Raw genomic sequence first — 12,150 nt, 5'->3', positions numbered from 1 at the left:
AAACCCTGGGATTTCCTGTTGGAAGGAGATTCTTTCCCTCAGCCAGCCCAAGGTAGGACTGAGCTCTGCTTGCATACGGCATCTCTGGCACTGTGGGCTCTTAATGAGGGCAAATAATGGATAGCTTGGGCTGACCTGGGTTCATATTCAACCCTCACTAGTGCTATTTGAGCACCCAAGTGATATTTAAAATATATTGGGCTGAGAAGGGGGCTTTATGAGAGCAATCTAATATCAGCTAAAGAAGTGATCATTTTAAGGACCACCAAAATTCAAACATCTCTGAGAAACAAGGGGAAAGAGCAGAACAAGTAGTATGCAGAACAGAGATAGGCACTCTTCAGCAGGTGAACTCCACAAATCACTAATGCTCCCAGAGGCCACTGGAAAGGGGGAGGGTCTGGGAAGCTATATAAGCCAAGGCTGCTAATAACAGCTCTTAAAGAAGGGTAGATACTGGTGGGGAGGCAACAGAAGAGCTCTGATGAGTTGTAGAAAGGTAAGAACACCTTCTTGTGACTGGGAGGGGCTGGGAAGCTATGTAATGTAAGGCTGCTAATAGCAGCTTATAAAGAAGGCTAGGTTTTGGTGGGGAGGCAGTAAAAGGGCTCTGATGAGTGATAGAAAAGCAAGAATGTTTTCTTGTGACTCGTTCACCTTGATTCTCTAAGCAATAGTTTGCTGAAGGGGTCTTAAGCCTTAGCTATTGCACAAAAGCACGAGGAGAAAGTATCCTTTACCCAGAGTAAAACTAGCCTAAATAGGTGAGGAAGAGAGATATAATTCTAAGTCATGATTCACTTTAGACAGTCTGTTTTCTCCTCTGTTAGGAAAAGGTCTGTGGTGGTTGTCTTGAATATATGTGCCTACATTCAGGGTGTTTGGAGCTGAATCTTCAGCTGAATGCTCTCTTCCAGGAGGGGCCACTTGCACCTGGTGGTTGGCTTGCAGCGATGAGGAACCTCAGCTACCCTGTCATATATCGGTGAGTCCCAAGCTCTTTAAAAGCAGATTTCAGTGTTTCTGCTTTCTTTTTTACCTCTTGTTACCCCCTGTCTTTCCCAATCCTGCGTCTTCCTCCTGGAATCTGGTTTCTTTCTTTGATCTTGTCATGATATTGCTTCCTTGGTCCTCTCCTTTTTTTGTTGGTCCTTACTGCAGCACTTGCTCATAAAGAGAGTACAGGCTACATCATCTCAGCATGGTTGGTGGCTTGCTCCTTGCCCTCTTGCTTTGGCATCCTTCGTTAGCAAGACCTGCCCCTCGTCTGGGACCTAGTGCTGTTGGCAGTGCAAGTCTGTGGGGTCTCCTGCCAGCTCTGATAACAGCAGAGAGAAAGGCAATTTCTCAATGTGCCTATCTGAAACCTTTTACTGTGATGAGCATCCAGCTCTATGTGTGTCATCAGACCTTCGGGCCGTCACCCCTGGGATGATGTGTGAGGAAACGTTTGGATGGTTGCCTCCTGTAGAGGAATGGTCTTCAAGCTCTTCTATAGGCAGATATCACTTGAGACTTGCGCTGGACCCCTGGTCCTGGTGGGTTTCACTTCCCCGGGACTGAAGGAGGCCTGGTAAGGTTTCCAGTGTGGCTGCTGTGTAGAAACTTCCTGATTTTGTGCAAGAGACCTGGAGGAAGATTGAATCTAGCTTATGGCTTTCAGGTCAAAGCTAGGTAACCTAGTTGAATAGTTGAATCCTAACAGAAGTATGTTGGAGTCATCAATCAGTAGCTTAGTAAAATGAAATAATTCCTCTAGTAAATTGAGCTCAAATTTATTAAGATTATTATCCTAAATGAAGAGAATGAATATTGGAAACACACTTTTGAAGTCTGTAGCTATTCTCAGTCCATTTTTAAAATCCTGTTCAAAATGTAAGTAACTGCCAGGGTGTTCAATGATCAGAAACAATGATCTGCCAGGAGAACAGCGCAAATGAGTGAGTTTGTTTTTTGGCCTGGTATGGAAAGAGAAGAAATATGAAGTACTTTTTAAGTTGACCTACAGTGCAAGTCTCCTCTGTGCTGAGGAATGGTTTCTCCCCCTCAACTTCCTATTATCAAATGTTAAAGGCTTTTTTGAAAGACTTTAACATACTAGGTTAAATAGAAGAAAAGAAAGCTGCCTAAACATTTTATGTGAATGCAACAAAATGAAACACTCTATTCTCATATACATGTATGTATAATGCTCAAACAATTCAGGACTGGTCTTTCTTACCTTGACTCTGCATACTTGGCAAAGGATTCACATGAAACTTATTTTTTTCAAGTTGCCCTGATGCAACTGGGAAAATATGGCTGTACTGTTATGATCCCTTTTTTCATATGAGGTAAGTCAGGATTGTGCCTCTTGGCTGGGAAAAAATCAGTGGAGAAATGTGTAGTTTTTATTTGAGAAGAAATGCACACAACAGAACCAAGACTGGGAACTGGAGCCCCTGTGCTGCTGCTGTTTGGATGTGTAATGAAGAAATAGTTCCTTCCCCAGAAAGCCTGTTTGAGGTTGACCTTCCTCCCTATGTTGTCTGGAAGCCGGGACAGCTGGGTTTAACCTCAGAGCTGAGGAAGGTCTTGTGTCTGGGTCCCATGGCTTCAAAGGAGAGCTGGCTGGTGGGCATGTGGTGGCCTGCTCCTTCTCATCTTGGAATATCAAACAGCAGTGAGTTGGGGCTGAGCTGCGCGTGCATGGCAGGATGACCTTGGCTCAGGTGTCCGCAGATAAACCCTTCAACTTGGTGTTTGAGCCACCCGTTCTGGGGACTTGAATAGATCTTCAGAATGTGTCTAATCTCCTACAGGGTTACTGGGAAGAGGCAGAGCACCTTGTTGAAGTCCTCTGCATCATCCTTCAGAAATCTCCTTTCTCTACTGATGTTAGAGCTCTTCCTAATATAGGTCCTCATGGTAAGATATGTAAATACAGCCCAAATCATCTGAGTTTAAGACTGTGTGGTATGACCCAAGCGAGGTGTCACCACCTCAGTGGATTTGCACATTAATTAAAGCTTGGTAATGACTTGATGCACTAGATGGAAACCCTGACCCTTTCTAAGGGCTGTAGCAATATGATATGTTTGGAAGTGTCAGAGGAATGTGGATTTTATTTTAAGCTAGTCCTACCTTTTCAGTTCAACCTGCGGCCAGTTGCATTAGAGTCCTGACTACAGATCAGATACTCTAAGGTTTTCATTGCAAAGTGGGGTGGACGTGGTCCATGGATGTGGTCATAACTGCATGTGTGGAGATGATTCCCACACTGGAAGTCCAAAACAAGAGATGGCTGAGAAATGCAGTGGATATTTGCTGTGGTTAACTGCTGTCAGGCATTTTCTGTAGTCCCTTCCATGTATAGGCTGCATTCCTAGGTCAGACTTTCTGAGGAAGGAGCATGCCCTTCTCATGACAGGACTGTCTCCCTTTTGGGGAATCCCTACAAATAATGCACTTTGAGAGATGGAGTTACTACTCAGTTGACTGATAGAGAAATGCGCTTGCAAGTCAGCTCTGGTGGGTAGCTGGCTCAAAGTGCTTTTGGAGTTTTGTTTTTAGAAAGTGAATGCTTTTCATGGAAAATATAACCTTACGTTAAACAAAAGCATTGAGGTTTTTATGGTGAAAACTGAGCTTTATTTCATACAGTTCTGGTGGGAGAAGCAGCCAGTAGGCCATGGTAAACAGCCTCAAGACAGAATATGACCTACTGTGAAGTTGGGCAGCAAAGCCAGACCTTTCCCTGTGCGCTTGTCAGGCAGCGTGATGCACGGGGCAGTGTGCGCACATGCTCCAGCTGCTGCAGAGCTGGTGGAAATCAACATGGGGAGTAAGGGAGGGAGGGGAAAGTGGGGGAGAACAGCTACTGTCTTCAGCTGATCCAAACCTGCCCAACAGTCAAAGGGCAGCTCTAGGAGATAACCTGGTCCTTGAGGTCAATATCTTTATAGTCATCTGCAGCCAGGCCTCTGACTACTTCAGGGGCTGCAGATGTTCCTTCTCCATCATGGCACACTTTCCACTACTAGGGAGGCACCCTGGGCTTGGTTTATTGCTGCAATGTATATACATAAACCCGACCAATTTTAATTAAAAGCGAAGCAAAAAGTGCTAAAGTTCAGGAAATTTAAAGATTAAGGCCAAGGGTTTGTTTTCACACATTCTTGAAATGAACAGACTGGACTTTTCTTAGGAGTAATTTCCCTTTAAAAAGCAAAAATATTTATTGGAAGGTGATTAAATCTTTGCCTGATATACTGATGATTGCATTCCAGTCTTGTTAGAAATGGGCTAAACGCACTTTACCTGCAAATTTGAGGATGAAGGAAGATGCACAGCACAAGGCCTCTAACTTGCTAATTGCTCACAGGGAATGAGCAATTCCTCCTCTGCCCCCTTAGGAAAGGGACCCATGCTTCAAAAACATGTTCAGCAAAAAGCCCGACTGAAAAATGATCTGCCTATCCATTCTGGTCAGCAAGCGAGCTTGATTTCTTTTTTTCCATTTTTTTTTTTTGAATTGGTTCTTTTTAGTCACAAAAAATGGCTTGGGCTGTAAGTTAACCTACTGGTTAGGCTGGGGCCACTGCCAAAAGCAGCAGTCCTGCCTGCCTTGGCTGCTTGTTCCTTTTTAATGGCACACGTCTCTGGCACCACATGGTGAACCAGACTGGGGAACTGACCTGAGACAAAACTGGTCCTGTGAATGTAAAGAGATTTTCTACCTGCTGAGGAGAACTAGGCACCCGGTTACTGCTTAGTTATAAGGGATGCTAGAGGCAAATGGGATGTTTTTATGAATCTCTGCTATTAGCTATTGCATTCTTTCCTTTCTGGACTGGGTTTGATGCATCTGACCTGATCTCTGCCCCATCCTCACCACATGCTCCGCTTGCCTCCTTCGCGTTGGCACTGCTTCTCAACTTATCTTTGATCTGCCTCAGGGCTAAGCTGGCAGAAGAACAACCCAGCAGAATGCAAAGGGCCATGAACTTAGCTGTGCTGTTCAGCTACATCCTTAAACTGGGACTGGTAAGGCACATGCTCATGGCTATAAACTCAACAGGGGGTCCTTCCTTAGCTGGCGTACGGCTGTGCAGAGCCCCTGAAGTCTGTGAGACAGTACTGGCTTAGATCAGCTGAGCGCTTTGTCTTTGCATTTTATTATCTGCCTTATTTCATCCTTGTGATAAGTGTCTTGGGACAGTCCCTTCTGATGTGTTTGTGTGGCATCAGTCACAGCTCCATGGCTGGGGCCCAGGCTTTGGACTTGACCGTAAATGACAAACTCAGCTGATTTGATTCTGAACAGGGGAGGGGAAATCCACTGCTGTTCTCCCTACCCCAAACAAGGATCGAATGGGTAACTTAAAACATTTTATGACCTTCTAATTGGATGTGATCTGAAACAGTTTCAGTCTCGGCTGAATCCAAACTAGGACTAAACCAAAGGATGTACTAGCTCAAATCCCAGAGGACAAATATTAAGTTATAAACATTCACTTAAAAATTCATGGCAGCTGTCAACATGGTCACCAGATAATTTCAAAGGGAATATGTGTGAAACACAAAGACGGAGCCAGTGTAAACTTCCTGCTGTTAGCATTCAAATGGCTGCGTGGAGCCCTCCTGCCCCTACACTATTTTATCAAGTCAAGAAATCAGGACCAGGAATCAAGGATCTGAGCCAAAGTTATCAGTTGTCTTCCTTGCTCTTGTGAAAAGGCTTTATTCAAAGATGGATAAAGAAAATTAATTTGAGGACTAGCCCGTTTACCTGTGGAATTTTGCTCTGTTCTTGGGTCCTGTGGACCAAGGATCTACCAGTGGAGCGGTACATGCTCTCTCCTAGGTTAGCTGATCCCCTTTATCTTAAAGGTATGCTGGGTCATAGGTCAGCATTTGACTCACCAGTGAGTGTTCATAAAGTGTATGTGAGGTGGAATCAACCATCTGGACTGATCATCCTGTGCTCCTGCATGACTTAGTGTCTGGCCTCGTTTCCAACCCCGGTGAACACTTCTGCTCCTCTACATGCCTCTTAAAATTTCAGGTGGATGTGGTCTTCTCCCTTCACCATTCTAACCTCCTGACTACACTAATTTTTCACTGCCCAGCGTCTTGGCTGGACTTGCTAAAACCTCCCAGTCCTTTACCATCTATGGAGCAGCTTTGTGAGTCGTGTGCCTGAAAGCTGCTGTCTATTGACCGTGCAAAGTCCCTCCAACTTTTCTGCTGCTGCTTTACCCCCAATTGCTCACTTTCTTTTGTTTAATTCTCCAAAACAGTTTGCAAAGGGATTGCTTCTAGATGCAGATTTTCTCCAGGCCTGAAGAACTTTATGCTATGGCTTCAAGTTTAAGAAACCATCTTCATTAGGACTGAAAATGACTTCCAATTTCTCCTGGTCCAGCAGCTGTTTAGCTTCATGCTGGCTGCCGGTTGCGCACACCTGCATGTTGCAGCTGTGTGTGCTGCTAAAATGCAGTATATGGACAGCTGAGTAGCCAACACCTGGAAGACATAAAGTATTTACAATTCAGAACAAGAACAAAACTCCCTCAATAAAAATACTTGTAGGTGATCTGTAGTCTTTCAAGTGGCTGATGCAAAAAAACGTTTTTTTTCCTTCTGATCAGTGGACTGGAGGGAAGATGGAAAGCTAATTTGTTAGCAGGCCTGCTTGCATGTTTGGGAGTGATGGAGGTAAATGGCCACCAGCCTATATGCTTGGAAGAACAGCAGGTAGAGACCAGAGTGATTCTGGTAGGCAGGAATTCATTAGGTTGGGAGTCCAAGAATGAGGAGAGGATAACGTTTTGGAGATAAAGGAGAGGGTAAAGTTTTGCAAGAGGAAATGTTGCTTGGAGAATGTCCTAATGACAAGGTCTAATCGGATGCATCATTATGTCTTCAGGGGAGCTGCAGAAGAAACATCATTGCTTGAGCTGAATTTGGCCCTAGCTTTAACAGGGTCTTCATTTTCTGGGCTGTGCACAATAGCCTTCATACCTAAGTGTTTGCAATGCAAGAATGAGGCTTTCCAGAGCTGCCTGCGTGTGGTAGGTACCTGGCTCCCATCAGCTCTCTTTGGGAATCAAGTTTTGTCCTGGAAATGCATCTTAAATAGACAAGGGAATGGTTTCACTGGTGAGGAAAGTGAATGTCAGCACATCACTCAATGGCAGAGCTGGGAGTTGAACAGGCTCTTGGTCCACTAAATGTCAGGCTGGATTCTGACTGTTTTCTCTTACTCTGTTTCCCAAGGATGATGCTGTGCGGACTGCAAGGATGGGAGTAACGGGTTGGATTGACAAGGGAGACTTCTTTCAGACCAACCAGATTGGCTTAGACAGCTTTTTGTAAGCAGAGAAGAAAGGGCAGAAATGTCCCCTCCAAGCAGTGGAACTTGCTGTTGCAGGAGGCTGTCAGAGCAGAAGGCATAAAATGGGCTTGAAAGACTGAGGATGACTTTCAGGACAGTAACTCTAGTTATGGTGGACATAATGAAGTGTCTGAATGGGGTTCCCCCGCTGTCATCTCTTTGCTAACTGTCTGTAACTGCGATTCTGGCTGCTCCTGCTACTTTCTAGCATTAAGTGTCTTTAAAAAAGAGGGTGGTGGTGGGAAACTGATGTAATTTTTCCACCCATTTCCCTTCCTGGACAGGCAGCAGGCTTACTGCAAGCTTTTTTTGTGTGAGCAAAAAAGCATGGGTGGGATTTCTATGTGTTGAAATTGGCCTAAGCAGTGGAAGAGAAACTCCACCCTTCTATTTTCTGTAGTGGATTTTTTTTAGCCTGGTTTCCTTGGGCAATGAAACTAATGCAATTACAGTGTCTTTCTGTCACCCTCCCTAATCATTTTTGGGCCAGTTAGACAATTTCACTGAGATTTTGTAAGGAAAGAGGTTCCAGAGGCTTTAGGGTGGGATTCATCTTCATGAGATGAGTCTCACTTTGGAGATGCTTTCCTTTTTCCATCGACTACTTTAATTAAAAAAGGAAAGACCTCTAACCTGAAGTGGAGACAGCTATATGGTTATACAAGGCAATGGTTATACAAGGTGCTCCGTATGTTCTGTGAGGTTTGCGAGGAAAAGAAAAGGTTTATTATTCTCATTTTGGGGGGAGGGGGGAAAATAGTAGCCCTTGGACATCATGTAAAATGACCTGTCCTTCCGTGGAGGAGCTCTTGCAAGCTGTATAGAGCCTTAATGTAAAGGCTGAGGTCCCCAGGGAAGGGGATTAATGGACATGGTAGAGAAGAGGTAAAAGGGCATAATGGGCTCCCTGTTGTTACACAAGACTAGATTCATCTTCTCATTCTTCACCTTCTCATTGACCCACCTGCATCTCGCAAGGCAGTGGTCTGGCCCCCTGTGTTGCTCGGTAATGGACATCGGAGGGGTGGTGTAAAGGCTTGCTGAGATGGTCTCCTTTCCCTCCGAGGTGTGGCCTCATGTCATCTCTGTGCCCCGAACCAATGATGCTATTTGGATGGTCTCAGTGTGGGGATGGTGGCTGGGGGAATCCTGGGCTTTAACACAGGACGTCCCTGACCTGTGGTGGATGGGGCAGGAGATCTGAGAGCTAGTCCTGCCTGAGCTTTTTTGTGTGCCTGTACATCACTTATTCTTTCTGACCTCTGCTTTCCACAGCCTGTTCAGGCAGGGGACACTGCTCTGCCATGTCTATGTACCGCATTTAATGCAGGCGGTACTTTGAGAAAATTGGGGGAGCATGGGTGTAAAATTTGAATAGAAACCAAAAGGTGGCCTGTCTTCCTGGAAAATGAAGTCCTGACTTGAGGACTTGCATTCTGTTTTCACCAAAACAGGTGTGCGTTTTGCATAAAGGGCTGGGCTTTTTATTCCAAATACCATTTTTTTTTAGGGGGGAAAAAAGCACCCCCCCCCAAAAAAAAGAACAGTAAATAGAAAATATTTTGTCAGCTCTAATCCTAGTTTTTGCATGGAGTCCATTCTGAAGCTCCATCTAGGTGACTGTCTAGCCTACATCTCCTGTTTGTTGTTTTTAAACATCACATTTCAAACGCTTCTTATGCATTTCTATTATGTGTAAGTCTGTTAGATGGATAAATTATTTCTGATCTTCCAGAGCAGTAAACCTCACAGCTCCCTTGACTCAGTCTGAGAAATTTCCACTGCCTGACATATTAAAAATATATGGAAGTCTGCAACAAGAGCAGATTAAACTTTATGCTTGTGGAAATTCATTTAGATAACTCCAGATCAGCTGGTGCATGGAAAAATCATTTAAAGAAAAAAAAACCCTCCTGAAAAGCGCAGCTGATCCTGTATGTTGAGGAGGAGGAGGACTTTTTTATAAAGCATCTTTCATTCCCAGAACACTTACCAGCCTATATATAGAAATCATTTCCCTCTTCCCTTAAGTGCAGCCAACTCTGGGGTGGAACGCTACAGTTGATTAACCGGGCTCAGTGTTACCATCTGAGAGCTTAGCATAAGACAAGAACTTAGTCCAGCTGGCTCCGTCTGACTGTAGAGTTCTCCTTTATGCACTTTTGAGGCCAAAATTGGCACCGTATCCATGGCTTGGTGGTTTTGGGATGACCCTGCTGGCTTTCCAGGGGACTCTTTAGCTGCGCAGTGCTGATCAAATGGATGCTAGGGCCAAGATAGGGCACCAGGCTTTGAGGCAGCAACATCAGGCAGGAGAAAAGAGCTCTGAGAGGGAACAACAGCCCTTTGTGGTCTCTGCTGTTGTCTTCTGCATGTGCTTGCTAGGTACCAAGCCATCCCTTGAGTTTAGTCTTCCCAGGATGTCCCTATTAGCCACCACGCAGATGTGGTAACTGTCATGTTGGTGTGCATGGGGATTTGGGACAAAGGCAATTCTTGGCTTGTAACTTGTAACTTTGAGCATGCAGCAATGGGGTTTTCTGGAGTTTCCATTTGTATGGGCTGCCCTCCAGTTTGCTTTACCAGTGGGCAAATGGTGGTGGAAATTTGGCCCCTTGAGTCCCTTCTGCCCTGGAAAAGCATGAGGGAAAGTGTAAGGAATAAAGAATAACACTGCTACTTTTTGCTGGAGGGGTTTGCTGCTTTGCTGAAAGCTGATTAGCAATGGATTCCCAATGCCACCAAGATCTGGGTGGTTCAGTTAATGCTGAAATGTCCTGTTCTGTCTGTCCCCTCCCAGGTGAAGTCCCTCTTCTGTGGCACAGCTTGGGTAGCTGGTCTTGCCCAGTCCTGTGTCTCTGCTTGTCTCCACTTAGTTTCTGCTCCTGGCCCAATTCCTCTGTGGGAGCTTTTCTTTCCTGGATGGCCTCATGGGTTGCCCACTCAAAGGTCTCAGGACTGTCTGGCTTGTGAGTCCTGCAGTATGGAGCCCTCTCAATGCCTGAATAAAATGCTTGAGATGCTGTTTTGTCCCTCGAGGCTTCTGCTGGGAGCACAAGAATAAGTCTCTCTCTCTCTCTCTCTCTCTCTCTCTCTCACCCCCTCTCCGGCCTGGTGCACTCGTCCCTTTCCAGCACTTCATCAATAACTCTGGAGACTGTGGCACTGGCTGGTCACAGCCTGGAGAGAGGGACGCACACCCCTGGGTCATGCCAGCTGATCGGGGCTCTGCCTCTACTCCGAGGGGCTCTTTTTGGCTTTTGCAACCTGCTTACCCTCGTGTTAATTACTAGAGCTGCTTTCTTGCCTGAGCACGAGTCCCGTCTCCTGACACGTGCTCCCCTGCCTGATGCCACGAGGCAATACTCACCCTATATAGCTGCTTTAAGAGGAAAATCAGAGGGGAGGTGCTGCAGAGTAGTCACCTATACAGGTTACCCCTTCCTGGCTGGCAGAAGATGCTATTTGTCAGGATGGGTGATGGGAAGGTGTAGGTAGGATGTTGCTTTCCTGCACCAAAGATCTTCCTCATGGAGGTTGTCTAACAGCAGAACAGCCAAATTTCTATTAGAGGTGACCTAAGCGGAGGTGGTGGAGGGGGCATTGCTGTGGTAGGGAGGCTTTATCTCAGTCATGACAGCCTTCAGAGCCTTGTCCCCTTCCCTTTGGCTCTCTTTCAAGTCTCATTAAGATGGGATTTATGTGTCAGAACAGTTGCTGCAGGCCAAGGGGAGGAACCTGATCAGGCAGATTCCTCTCCTTGCCTCATGCTGCCTCCTCAGAGACTTGCTAGTTTATCTGGGGTGACAGCAAAGGGAGGCAAGTGTGTGAGTGAGATATAAAGATGCAAGAAAGTTAGTTATGGAACTGGAGGTATAACTGGGGAGCTTGGGGCAATGGACAAGCTACCAGGCCCTTGTGCTTCTCAGCCTTAAGCCTTCTGTTTCTTCCAGCTGCCTTCACTGGTCTCTAAGTTATAATTTCCTCCTGCAAGCTGTACTTCTCTTGTACCCTCTAACCACCACAGTTGAAACCCTGCTGCTGCTTCTCCCAGAAAACATCTGGTATTCCTCATCTGCTTTTGCTAACCACCACCAAGAAGTGCTGCGAGACCCATGTTGTCAAAAACACTTGAGGCAGATGTTCCAGTTCAGTCCTGGTCCTCGTAAGGTGGGACCTGAAGGTCCTTATTCTCCTAGAAACGGAAGTGCCTGGGCTGAAGACTTTCATTTTAGGGTGTGTAATTTTTAGATAGCTTCACAAAGAACACAAGGGATTCCTTCTATTTTTGTCAGTTAAACAGTCATTGACAACTGGGCCTCTGCACCAGATGCTGTGTAAGCAGAAGAAAAAGATAGTTTCTGCCCCAGAAAGCTGCTGATGGAGAACTAGGGGAGAAAAGTATTTGTCAAGCCCTGTGTTCACGTGGTCTTTCAGAGGCAGGTAAAAGTGTGTTTTTTGTCTGTATTCCTCATGGCCAGCTGCAAACCAGCATGGGGCAGGAAGGCGTGTAACAAGGGTAAAAACCATTCCCTGCTTGAGCTAATGATCTATTGGGATCAGAGCTGCCTGCAGGCATTTGGCAGGGCTGATTTGCACCTTTCTTGCAATGGCCTCTGCAGAAATACTCTGGGATGCCTGTCCTGAGGGAAGCTCTGTGAAAGATAATGTGACTTTGCAAATGTCTAACTCTTTTTGTGCTGATGTTCAGCCTAACAGCTTGACTTCTGGCTTGTTTGACTGCTCCTGCCATTGCCTGCTTTCCTCCTGTG

General features: G+C 45.7%; 1 long non-coding RNA gene across 3 annotated transcripts in view; it reads left to right on the top strand.

Moving 5' to 3' along the window:
* Window positions 1-462: 462 nt before the first annotated feature.
* The window catches only part of LOC112989009 (uncharacterized), a 74,931-nt gene continuing 63,243 nt past the window's right edge, over window positions 463-12,150 (top strand). For 2 of the 3 annotated variants that reach the window (XR_010389175.1, XR_010389174.1), the window contains exons 1-2: window positions 638-764; window positions 918-985. This is a non-coding gene — a long non-coding RNA (uncharacterized LOC112989009). Of the gene's footprint in view, window positions 500-637; window positions 765-917; window positions 986-12,150 lie in introns of those variants that run through there. The other variant, XR_003260689.2, reaches the window with a different exon arrangement.

Source organism: Dromaius novaehollandiae, chromosome 4 (assembly GCF_036370855.1).
Source record: "Dromaius novaehollandiae isolate bDroNov1 chromosome 4, bDroNov1.hap1, whole genome shotgun sequence".
NCBI classification, from domain to species: domain Eukaryota; kingdom Metazoa; phylum Chordata; class Aves; order Casuariiformes; family Dromaiidae; genus Dromaius; species Dromaius novaehollandiae.
This window is presented reverse-complemented; position numbering and strand designations above follow the sequence as displayed.